The following is a 12775-nucleotide window of genomic DNA, read 5'->3' as shown; positions in this document are numbered from 1 at the left end:
ACCAGGCTTCCTAAAACCTAGTGAGATTGTCGCGCTGGCAGGAAACTACGACGGATGCCGAAGGTATAAGGTCGGGAAAGCAGCGAGCGCGGAGAACGAGGCACTCAAGACAGCGCGACAAAACCCAGTCCCGACGAAGCAAAGCGCAGCCCCGGGGACGGGGACAGTGTTTCCATTGCCATGGGCATGGGCACAGCGCGAGGTTTTGCCCGAAAAGGCAAACAGCGGGAAAGCCAGATATGGGGGGCGGACGCGCGGACCAGAAACCGGTAATCGCCCGAAAATCGGTCCCCTTGCATGACATGGAGGCAGTGCACGGATCAGTAGAAAAGCAGCCCGCGGAGGAGAAGGTCAGCGCCGGAGAGCTGACATTGTTGAGTAGTGGGAACTCTATAAGTGCGCACATTGATTCAGGGGCCGACATCACGGTCATCCGCAGGTCGCCCGTGCCGCGATATGAATGCGCGGGGGCAACAACAAAACTCACCGCGGCTTTTGGAAAGCAGGTTGTGGCGGAGCTAGTGTACGTTCCCCTAGTAGCAACTCAGGGAGCACCGCGAGTGTCATTTGACCCGTCGGAGCGGGGCATACTGTGTGCAGTCACAGACGAGCTGATAACTGGGATAAGCGCGTTAATCACTCCAGAAAAATGTGAGCAGCTTCTGAACGATCGCGTCCAGACGCAAGAACAGGGAGAAGCCGAGGCTTCTGACGAAGAAATCGAAGATAGAGAGAAGCGGGTTGACGAGTTTCTAGCGGGCGCGGTAGCAGCAGATTGCAGCGAAGGGGAAGCCGCTATGGCACAGACGACGCGGCAACGGTTTCGCGAGGCGAAGATTGAAGACAAATCACTCCAGGAAGCGTGGGCTAAGGCTAGAAAGGGAACACACGGAATGACGGTCCGGGACGAGCTTTTGTTCCACCAGGAGTCTGTTGCTGGGGATCAGTGCACTCAGCTTGTCCTCCCAACCGAACGACGCGCAGAGGTGTTAAAAATGGCGCACAACTCGGTGTGGGGAGGACATCTCGGCGAGCGGAAAACGCTTCAGCAGATAAAGGCTTCGTTCTTCTGGCCAGGGGTCACGCGCGACGTGAAGCAGTACTGCCGCTCATGCCACTCGTGTCAAGTGAAGTCGCCTGCACGCACAGCAGATTGAGTGCCGATCGCACCGATCGCTAGACCAGAGGCCGCATTCCAAGTGGTGAACATCGACTGCATAGGACCGATAGAGCCACCGTCAGCTCGAGGACACCGCTATGCGCTTTGTGTAGTCGACATGAACACGCGTTAGCCCGAAGTGGTGTGTTTAAAAGCGCTGAACACTAAGGCCACGTGCGACGCTCTTTTGCAAATATTCGCGCACCTGGGAGTCCCTGAAACAGTGTGATGTGACCAGGGAACAAATTTTACCGCAAAGCTTACACAAGAGCTTCTCAGGAAATTGGGCGCCTCTCCGGGGTTCTCCACGCCTGACCACCCTCAAAGCAACGGACTGGTCGAGCGCTGGAATGGAAAATTCAAGTCCATGCTCTTTCAGATTATTCAGGAGCACGGGCGTGAGTGGGATACGCTTGTGCCATTCTTGCTCTGGGCTTACAGAGAGGTCCCTAATGAGACGACCGGGCAGTCGCCGTTTGAGTTAATGTATGGCAGAATACCGACCGGACCGCTATCCATTCTCCAAAAAACTTGGACGGCAGACTGGGCGGTACCAGATTATTTGGCAACGCCGGCGGCAGAGTACCTGTCAGCTTTGCGCGAGAAGCTCGCCGAGGCAGACGCAAAGGCGGGTAACAACAGCGCGGTAGCGCAACGCAGGTACACTGGACAATACAACTTGCGCGCTGTCGATAAACATTTCACAGATGGGCAGCAAGTGTTGTTGCTTGAAAGGGATGGCGAGGGAAAGTTGATGTCCAAGTGGACGGGGCCTGTGACGGTAATGCGGAAGACGCGCCCGTACAGTTATCTGATCAAACTCGACAATGACGCATGTCGGACTGTCCACGCCAACAAGCTCAGACCGTATCATGCACGGGTGAATGTAGTGGGGGTGATATTCGAGGGAGACGCGGAGTTCGGCGACGTGTCCACGTTCCCCGTGCGCTCAGTGCCGGGCGACGCGCTGCCGCTGGGTGCTCTCGAACATTTGAACGAAGCGCAGCGCTGAGAACTAGAGGCACTGATCAAGGAGAATGGCCAGGTTTTAAGCAGCAGTCCCGGCAAATGCACGCTAGAAGCGCACAAAATCGTGCTAAAGGAGGGTGCTCAGCCACGAGCTGGCCATGCGTACAAGGTCCCGATGGCGTATCGGAAGTGGAGAGGCAAGTAGATGAGCTCCTGGAGTAGGGACTAATATATCCCGTCGAGAGCCCTCATATGCTCACCCAGTGGTTTGCGTCGCTAAAAAGGATGAGGGGCTGCGCTTGTGCTGCGATTATCGGAAGTTGAACGCGATAACCGAGCAGGACGCGATCCCTATGAGCCTACCCAGGTCAAAATTTTCTGCTGGTTTCCTGCTGGGAGCTGCTGGTTTCTGATGGAACCAGCAGGTAACTTGCTGGTTTCCTGCTGGTTTTGATGGTTCCAGCAAGGTGCTTGCTGGTTTTCTGCTGGTCCCAGCAGGGTGCTTACTGGTTTTCTGCTGGTCCCAGCAGCCAACGTGCTGGCTGTGCTGGTTCCATCAGGGTACTCACTGGTTTCCTCATGGGATGCTGCTGGAACCAGCAGGTAACCTGCTGGCTGTGCTGGTTCCAACAGGGTGCTCACTGGTTTCCTCATGGGATGCTGCTGGAACCAGCAGGTAACGTGCTGGTTTTATGTTCGGACTCTAATAGTCCAATTTGATGGCTTACTGGTTTTGAACTGGCTGTTGGCCACAGCAGGAAATAAACTGGTTTGAATTTTTCATGGGAAAAAAAACAGCGCAAGGATGATGGCACAAGAAGGAATTTCAGCACACTTTGGAAGTGCACGTCTTATGTCCTCGTCTTATTTTCAGTTTTTTTAATTATATAAGCAATAAATTAACTCGTCCAACTATTCACTCTTGGAATTTGGATCTGCTGTTTGTAGCTAAGAGCCTACTGCTTTAGAACTCTGTATGCTGGTCCCTTCAGGAAAGGATGTGGCATAGTGAAATACTCAAGAACAAAGTTTGGAAATTCCTATACTGCACACATCCATGCATAAAAAAGTATTGCCTCCAGAGGCCAAACTGAAGCTGAGTGTAAATAATGTGAAATGTCAAACATTGCACGCAAGTCACATTCACGGAATTTATTGTTGATTCGAGAGGCACTCAAAAATTGACTGCAGAAATTTTATGCACACTGAAAATGTCATTGCTAATTTCCTCTAAAAACGTATCGATACACTATACAATCTATACATGTCTATACAATGACAAATACAAAAAGCACTGATGTAATTCATACATTATACAATCTATACATGTCTATACAATGACAAATACAAAAAGCCCATTGATGTATATAACTATCATAACAAAAGAACTGAGCATGCAGAAACAAGGCACAAAGAGACAAACACTTGGTCCTAAAGTAGCAACTCTAAATAGTGGCAACAGTGTCTTACTAGTGACCCTTTTAATATCTGGCTGTTGGCTATATACAGTAGGTTTGTGAGCGGCTAGAAGATTGAAAAATGATGACTTTTAGCAATTTGAGGTTAAGAAAATTATTCCTAAAAAGGCAGCGTTTGAAAATAATCGCACAAGTAAATTATACTGCACCAGAGTATGAAAAGGCAAGTGCTATTCCATGACCAGAATTTACGAGACATCACAGGAGAGGCATTTATGGTAACGAGACCTACACACAACTTGTGCTGCATTAATAGCTGTGCTCAGCTGAAACCAATACATGAAAATAAAATTGAATTTTCAAAACACTGTTGGTATGGCATCATATAATGTGAACACAGCAAAACAATAATTAAGTAGAAAAAAATCGTAGAATACAGTTCCAGGTTAATTTCCACCGTCTAGAGTGAACACCCACGATCGAAAATGCAAAAAATGCACAGCCGTTTCCGCATTTTTCTTCCACCAAAATGAGGGCCTGTTATGACGAGGATTCAATCCAATGCACAGTGGCTCAGTGTTTAGATCACTCAACTGCTGAGCCCGAGACACAGGTTCGATGGAGGTTAAACGCAAGAACGGATGTACTGCATATTGTCAATGGATGTTAAAGAGCCTCAGGCCATTATAGGCTATGTCGTGGGACATTAAAGCCCAAGCGAAACAACAATAGCAAAGTATTTTTGTCAAGATAAAAAGTTATATTAGTGAAAGTAGCCACTGTGGTAACACCAGCTGCATATCGTTAGAAGTGGATGCATTTCTGGCTGCTGTTAGAATAGACTTCAAATCATGTTCTGGGCTATGATCTTACAGAACACCTGCATATTGCAAGCTTAGGACCCACAAATCAACAGCAGTTGGTAGAAAACGTATTGCAAGCAATTTTTTGGGGGGTGAATTAACCATTTCTGATGCAGAACAAACAGTGAAAGAAGAAATGAAAGTAAAACCCACAGTTCAAGTAGAAACAGTTGCCTCATTGTCCTATTAGCAACTGCCAGAGAGCATTTTAAAAGAAATTCTTACAAAAAATAACTCTCCTTGAACTCTATATAGTTGCATGGGACAACACTGGTAGAAAGCTCCACTAGTTGTTGAGAATTAGCATCGTCAGATTTCATTATGTGCTCTGTACTGAATGCACTACGGGACAAGAATTTGTTTGAAAGTAAAAAAATCCTTATATTGCCTGTGATGTCCTTAAAGGTGACAATGTGCTTTATTTTCACGCAGGTCCCCAAACATGTCTGTAAGGCTGTACTGTCTGTCTTGTTTGGCATTGAGTATTGCTCACTGTGAAACACAAGACCTGGAGACACAATAACTCGGTCATGTTCCACAACAGGGCCTCTTATGATGTTGCCAACTTGGTCTCCAACAAGGTGAAGCAGTTGGTCAGATGCAGCTCGGGGCCTGCTGAGAAGTAAAGCTCCTTTACTATTTGGTAGGCCAGCTTTTGTCAAGAACTTCAGAGTACGAGGGCTAGCTAAAGCCTTCAGACTCCTAAAGTTGCTGGCCATCATGAGGCGCTCTACAATCTGCAGCGGGGCACCTTTTGCTGATGTTACTAGCTGCTTAAGTTGCCCAATGTTGGACTCAAACGCAAAGCAAGAGTGTGCCCAAAGTGGTCCTTGGTGCACAGCACTCCGAGGAATGTGCAACAGCTGATGCACGTTGAATGTCATCTGTTTTTCTCCGTAGAGGAACCGCATATCAACAACAAACTTTACAAGGCAGTCCGTGCTAACAGCTATGTCACTCAAGGTCGCTATGTCCTGCAGAAGAAGGGCAATACCCTTCACAAGTAATGCAAAATGTTTAAGGTATTGCCGTGGAAGGATGCCTTGCAAATATGGCAATGCAAAATACATAAGCCACTGCTGCCACTCTGAGGCTTTCCAGTACTTCCTCAGCAAAATTGAGCGCGGAAGACGTGGCACACAACGATGTGGCTTTATAGCACACAAACGCTCATCTATCGCTGCCACTGTTTCCGGTGCCCCAATGTAGTGCTGCTCCCCTACATCAGAGAGCCAGTTCTCGGTTAACTGCCGCGACACACCCAGCAGCACACAATGCATATAATCTGGGGTAAAGCCCCAGATTATATTAAAGTGTGGAAGATTAATTAACGGTGTCAGGCCTTTTAAACCCTGAACTGGTTGTCCAGTTCTAGCAACCTCGATCATCGTTGTCCTTGTGTCTTCAGCAGTCCTGTCAGGCACAACAGTATTCACAAGGTACTTGATGGTTCCTGTTTGGCATAGTAAGAAAAATGAAAACCACACAAATTTAGAACTTTATAAAGATTTCGCACAATTCAGTGCTAAATTTTGGCACGTTTGTTCGCAACAGACTATTTCTGAGAATTCACTTCTACAATACATTTCTAAAAACTGTCAGTGTGCAATGATCTTGAAAAATGATATTGCTGCTCCAAATAAGGTACAATTTTGCCTCTGAGCTGAGAAGTGGCAAGGCCAAATACACTATATACTAAGGTAGGTGCTTAAAGAAAAGCCGAAAATCTGCCTCAACACGTCTTATCAGAAAGCAGACACTGCATTCTCAGTTCCGTTATCTTCACTAACCGTCCACAGATGTCCCAGGGTTCAAACACCATCCACAGCCGTAGTAGCCATTGATCTGGGTCAAGTGCTGCATGGCCGCCCGTGCAGGTGCATCAGCACAGCAGCTGAAGCAGTATACCTGCATAAGCAAGCGCAACATTTTTTGTTTCGTGATAAAAAAATCACAAATTACCAAATTTGCAACGAATGCTATATAGACTATTCTATGTGCTCTAACAACATTAAGGCACTCTAAGTACAAACTGAACATTTGATATAGTTTTCTAATTTGTTACCTTTGCTGTAATCCTGTATATGCACTCTGCCTTTAATCAACAGCAGTAGAGTCACTAAATAAAGTGACTCTAAACTGCAGTATGATTGAGCACATGTATTGGCTGGCAACAATATCAAACGCTGCAAAATAGCGTCATGAGTAGCACTGCATGAGAACTTCACATCATTGCTCAGGTGCACTGGTGATGGCTTTAAATGGCAGGAAAAACAAGCTGCTCAACTTGTACCCTCATTATCTGCACTAAACTATTAATAGTTGTGCATGTCATTCATTCTCCATTGTATCTTTTTCTTCAAGTGCAGTGGATTCTATGCTGACTGAAGAAACCAGCTAGCCCAGCAACACACCTTACAAGTTACAGTTAGTCTACACACTCCATTTCAATACAAACCAGAATGGTCTGTAGCTCTGCTGTTCGAACAGTTTCTATTAACAGAAAAAAATTACCTTTGAGTACACAGTTTCGTTGCCTGCCATCCATGTGATGCCGTTGGTTGACAAACTGTCCATTTGCTCCACAAATGTGTTTAATAGCAGTGTCATGTCCGGATGCTTCTGGCCATACCAGAGTGCAGATACAAGCACATTTTTCTGCCTAATGTGTGCTGGCAGTTCGTTCACAGTCATCTGAATTGGCCACACAGAAAATTTTGATGATTTGAAGACCGGGCTTCCGTCTGTATTAAAAGTGAGGGTAAGGTCATTTTTGGAAGCCAATTTGTGCCTAAGCTCTCTATACAGGGAGCCATCAATTATGTCTGCCATCCCATTCTTGTCAACAGACAAACTGCTGTATGGACTGAAGTCTCTCATGAAGTGCACCAGCAACATCATGTCCAGAGAGTAAAGATGAAAGCAGCTTCACAATGGGCAGTGTTAAAAAAAAGTGTCCATCCTGCAGCATCTGCTGGCCGCTGTAGCGACGCCCGCACACAGAGCATGTTCCTCGCACTGCATTTCTCTCGGCAAGATCGCCAGTGGTCTCAACAAGCAGCTTCATGCAGTTTCCACAGTAGAAGTGGAAACGGGCGGCTTTAATTTCGGCCCCGACACTCTTTTTGAAGCGATACTTTGTCGCTGGTATATCGTGCCGAGCAAGCACGTGCATTATGAGCCTTTGGAGGGCTTCGACTCCCTTCCACGGAATGCCAAATTCCAAAACGAAGTTTACCGTTAATGCTAGCAAATCGTCCGCAGAAAAGCTACTGTCTTCTTGCGGCACTTCTGGTAATTCTTGATCGATGGGAGGGCCACTTGAAGTTGACACTTCATCCGCTGATACAGCGTACAAGTAGCCTTCAGTCGTAGTCTCGGCATCCTCTACGGGTTGTGTCTGTGCTGGCAGCTGCGCCCGCTGCGCGTCACTATGTGGAGTTGGTATCGAAGCCTCCGCATGACCGGCAAAGACACTGCTGTGCGGTTGAGTGACGTTGGTGGCCTGCTGCGGTACACGTGATTCCTGCGCGCGCCGGGCTGATCGCTGAAGATAAGTTTTTGTTGAATATGGGATGGAGGAGGCGTGCCAGGGTTGAGGTATTCCTTCCTACGGACCATACTCTATCCAGTGATGTTCCAATCAAACGTTGGACTCACGATGCAAGCACTCACTACTCAAAAATATACGCGGCCAGGAACGCCAGCACGGTGACTCGAACTGCCGTTTAATGTTCGTCTTGGATTGGACTGGATGAAGTTGGATTGCAAGCTACCCAAAGGCACTCATTGTCCCACAACAGACGTATCAATTTCAAAACAAGTACTTGTTTGACTAATGATTATGCGTTCAGTCTAAATAACTGACTCGCATTATTAAATATGTTGTATAAAAATGATTTACTTATTAGTTATTTTTTCAGAAATTTACCACAATCAGCCGTGACGCCGGGCCCGCTGGCCACTATGGGCTGTTATTGTGTTTTGAGGACTCGGGAGTAGTGCGGTAGCGTGTTTGTTTTTGTGGTGCACGTCGTGCGTTTTTAAGGCTAAGTTTTCTTGCTTGTGCACTGTCGGGCACCATGTTTGCCGTTGTGCGTTTCCTTAGTGACCGCGACAATCGCCTGCACGTCATTCTCGTTGATGACATTGAGGACTTTGCACCAAAGAACGACAATGATTATGACAACCGCGCCGTAAATTCCGCCTATTGGCGGGATTCGGTTGACGATACGAACAGCGGGCTATACAACGCTCAAGTTTTGTTGCTGGCAGGTATGTAACGTTTTAGTGTTATAGTAATGTTATGTACTGATATGTTGCCAATCCATAAATTCTCGTTTCTTAAAGAGAGCGAAAACGACGCCCGCGACAAAATGCGGGCAAAGCGGGTAATAATCCCAAAGATTACAGTGCAAGAGAGCACAGATGACGAGGAGTCGCAAGCGAAAAAAAAAGGGCTGAAAAAAAGGTTGGTACAACTAAACTTTAGTTGCTTGTATGAGACATGCCAACTTTCGATATTGCCACATTTAAATTGTTTTCCGACGCATTCCTATTCTTTCAGAGGCAAAAAAACGACAAGGGGAATGTAAAAAAAGTTCTGTATGAAGAGATTTAAAAAAAAAATCTTGAAGACTCTCACAAAAAAGCGCAGTCTCTGCAGAACGTAGGAGCCCAGGTAAGGGTGGTTGTCTTTCTCTAGATTTTGGGTTACAAAAGAAGTACTAACATCAAAACGTCCTAAACTTTACGTAATGCAGTTTCATCCAAGGAAAAAAGTATGACAGCACGTCGTCAGACAGTGATGACCTGTGTGCCAGAAGTGAACTGGGCCCGAATTACGGAACTCGCTCTAAAGTTGTAGAGCGTTACGTCAAAATGACGACAGCATGACGACAAGGCTAGACGTCAACGCGTGACGGAACGCGGAATCAACCAATGGCTAGTAGGGTGCCGCCCCGGAAGAGTTTATTTGCACGACAAGAGGCCAATTTGCACGGCAAGGGGCCGTATGCTAACTTTTTATAAGAATACGCAGTGAATAAAATAAACATTGTTTTATTCTTTCATAAAAGTGTATTTCACTCTCACTGCCATGAAGTAAAACAAGAAGGACATTCACTTTTGCAAATAACTGCTTTCGTGGGTAAGTTTTGTTGCCATGAGGGCGCGCTGGCAGATGTAAACACTGAACATGGCGGCCTTCTAAAAAACAGCTGATCCCACGGCTAGTTCCTGCTTTTTTAGGCGTCGTCTGAAATCAAGGTTCTATTTGGTTGTCCAAAGTGAGCGGATAACAATTATCGAAGCCAGTGAAGGTCACGGGCCTCCACAAAGGAACCTGCACGAAACGTCGGGCCCGAAAATCGACGAAGACAACTTGAGGTAAGCCTGTGTTATTGGTTTAAAGATGCCACATGCCAAGCATATGATTTGGGTTCTGTTTCTTTCACTTTAGCAAATACAAGGCGTCCACGAAGCACGGCTTGTTGGATAAAATCAACTTTTTTGGCTTCATAAACGTCTGGCACATATGATTCAGTTGGGAAGGAGCAAGAACCAAGCAAGGCGGTTGGGCGCACGCTAACAACCATGCTCGTTTTCGGTCGTTCTTGGCTGTGCTATAAGTTGCTGCAGCGCAGCACACGCATATGTTCCTGTAAGAACATATTAGCCCGAACTCAGAGCAAAGGTTTTTCCCTGTTATTCCCTGCTTTCGAAAAGCGGAACAGAAACTATTCCCTGTTTGTTTTCCCCGCTGTGTTCGCTGCTGCAATTCTCTAAGCGGGAATTATAGTCTCGAAATGGCGCCAACACGAAGAATGCCTAGCGAGCAAGAGCTAATCGTAAGAGTCTATGAAGAACCATCCGCTCTTGGCTCGGGCTTCTGCCGACCTAACAAACTCATACACAGCTGTTAAAAAGCGCGAGCTGTGGATCCAGCTTGCGTCGATTCTCAACAACAAGGGGTCGGCCGTTTAAAAACATGATGTCTTTGCCTTGCGCCTTGCTAGCACTTTTTATTCCATCTGTGGTGTATTTTAGTCTCGGAGGAGGTGCAGGAATGCATAGACAAGTGGTTGAGCATTATTGATTGCTTCTCTTTTGCTAGTGCTCTTTTAGTTTCATGGTTTGCCAGTACCAATCAGCCGCACCTTTTACCCTGTTACAGCAGAGGAGATGAACGGGGAGCCTCAGCAAGTTGTCGACAAGACACACGGAGCCCCACAGACCGTGAGTTGGCTTTCCATTATTCAAGCTCCATACTACCCTTTCTGGCAGCTGATTGAAAGTAATAGCACTATACTCTCTGGCAGCATTTGCAGCAGTAGCCAAAATACTGCAGTGATTCTACAGTACACACAAAACTATCTCTCTCTGGCTTTGCCACGCAGTGCAGAATGTTTATTTCTCTTGCAGTGAGGCTGTGACAGTCTAGCAGTCTAGCAAATGTGCATATGAAATATGCTACTACAATGCTGCCCAAGATTGCTGTCCTGTATATTTTTGTCAAGTCCTTTAACACATTGTACCAAATGTTTTGCGTATTCCACCACGTGATGAGCACATTTTCTTTCCCGACAGCTACACCGGTGCCCTCGCCGCAGCCCTCACAGCAGCACACACCAGAGCCCCCACTGCAGCCCTCAACACGTGCCACGCCTAGCCTTCTTGGGAAGCGACGGCGAGACGATGGGGCCAATAAGGTGCTGCGCCAGATGCTGTATGAATCGCATCGTTTGGATTCCCTTACTAACGCCCGGAACCGCCAGGACGCTGCTTTTCAGCAAAGCATGCTGGAGGTGTGTACTCGCTGCGCACACTGCACTTTGAAGAGTCGAAGCCGTCACCTGAAGCATAAATATCAGTGCTCTCTTTTGAGCACCTCTACTTCTGTTTTGACGCCTCTTGTGGGAGGTGGTAGGGACAGCTGAGTTTATGAAACTGACACGAGTCTTCTACAGCCATACTTTGTCTAAAATATCTCAGCACCTGAAATTTTACATAAAGCTTAAGCGAGATCTCAAAATTGGTTGTCAGTAATAATTTGTAATTGGAAGTATTTTTACATGCAGGCCATATGGGAGGTGACAGATGCTGTGCAGGCATCAAATGGTCAGCAAGAGCTGCTCATCCAGAATGTGAACCTACTGACGCTAATCTTACAAAAGCAGCTTGAGCCACCTGCACCACATTGAATTGTTCATATTTAAGTCATTATTTGCTTGTTTTTATTTTTATGAAAGAACCTCTTCATATGTTTATATTTATTCAAGAACAATATTTACTTCTCTGCCAGGTGCAGACTCATTGAACTATTTTTAGTTTGCTTGTTAAAATTTCTGTTTTATGTGTTTGTTTATTTACATTGTCTGCTTCTCTGTCAGGTTTCTGTTTTTGTATTTATTCAAGATCATCTCTGCCATGTGCCATAGCATCATTTTTTTATTTCTTGTAAGCTCTGCAGGCCCGGATGCTTCACACTGTTTATTTTCTTCCAGTTATGTAATTTAAGCTCTGCCAGATGTGAAAGCCTCCTATACTCTTTTATTTTCCATTCCTTTCAAATGTTTACCTGCAGCTGTGGCAGGTGCACAAGGTGCAATTTCTAGTGCTTGTTTTCTTTCATTGCAATATGTGGGCAAGGGCAATATGTGGGGCAAAGTTGTTCTGAAGTGACTTTAGTTATGAAGGGCATCATAATATGGGGATTCTGGATAAATTTTGAACACTTCGATTTTGTGTCTGTTAAGGTAGTTTGCATGTTCCTGAGTCGTTTTTTTTTCGCATTACTTTTCCTGCTTTTCCGTAAAGTGTCCATTGTGTGCATTGTAACATGTTCTATCCTCAGTAGACACGAGGAAAAATGAGGCTTGCCAGCATTCGTCCAAAGTCGCTTCTGAACTAGTGTTGAATGCAGGCAAAAAAACTTTGGCGGATGGTTGAGCTCCGCCTTTAAAGGTATGATGCAACAATGTTAATGTCTCTCGTTTGTGGGTCCCTTTACAACTTCAAACGCAGCCATGTTGGCATCATCGTCTGTGATACTCGTGTGTCTTTTACACGTAACATAATTTTTTAGTCCAGTAAAATCTACGAAGAGCAATGTCTTGTGTAGCACTTGCTGTGCATTCCACCAGTTATGTAATGTGTTTCAGCAAAGTGCAAACTAGGGCTACATCGGGCCTACAAGTCTGCACAACGTGCCAAACCTGTGATTACTAGCATTCAAGCTGGCAGTCAAGATGAAGCTTTTTTTTAAGGGGAAAACAGCGTGTAAGACTTAGACGGAAAGCAAAGAAAACATAGGACGAGTGCTCATCCTGTGTTTCCTGTGCTTTCCGGCTATGTCTTTCGCACTG

At 46.0% G+C, this 12775-nt stretch overlaps 1 long non-coding RNA gene and 1 pseudogene across 1 annotated transcript; one reads left to right on the top strand and one right to left on the bottom strand.

The window, feature by feature from the left end:
* Positions 1-6194: 6194 nt before the first annotated feature.
* LOC144105458 (uncharacterized) lies at positions 6195-8030 on the bottom strand (annotated as a pseudogene).
* A 1427-nt stretch (positions 8031-9457) lies between these two features.
* On the top strand, positions 9458-12063 carry LOC144105451 (uncharacterized). The gene is made up of 3 exons (XR_013308796.1): positions 9458-9797; positions 10585-10646; positions 10998-12063. It is a non-coding gene; the product is annotated as an uncharacterized LOC144105451 (long non-coding RNA).
* The last annotated feature ends 712 nt before the right edge of the window (positions 12064-12775 follow it).

Source organism: Amblyomma americanum, chromosome 1 (genome assembly GCF_052857255.1).
Source record: "Amblyomma americanum isolate KBUSLIRL-KWMA chromosome 1, ASM5285725v1, whole genome shotgun sequence".
NCBI classification, from domain to species: Eukaryota; Metazoa; Arthropoda; class Arachnida; order Ixodida; family Ixodidae; genus Amblyomma; species Amblyomma americanum.
The sequence above is the reverse complement of the archived record's forward strand: the minus strand, read 5'-3'. Positions and strand labels throughout refer to the sequence as shown.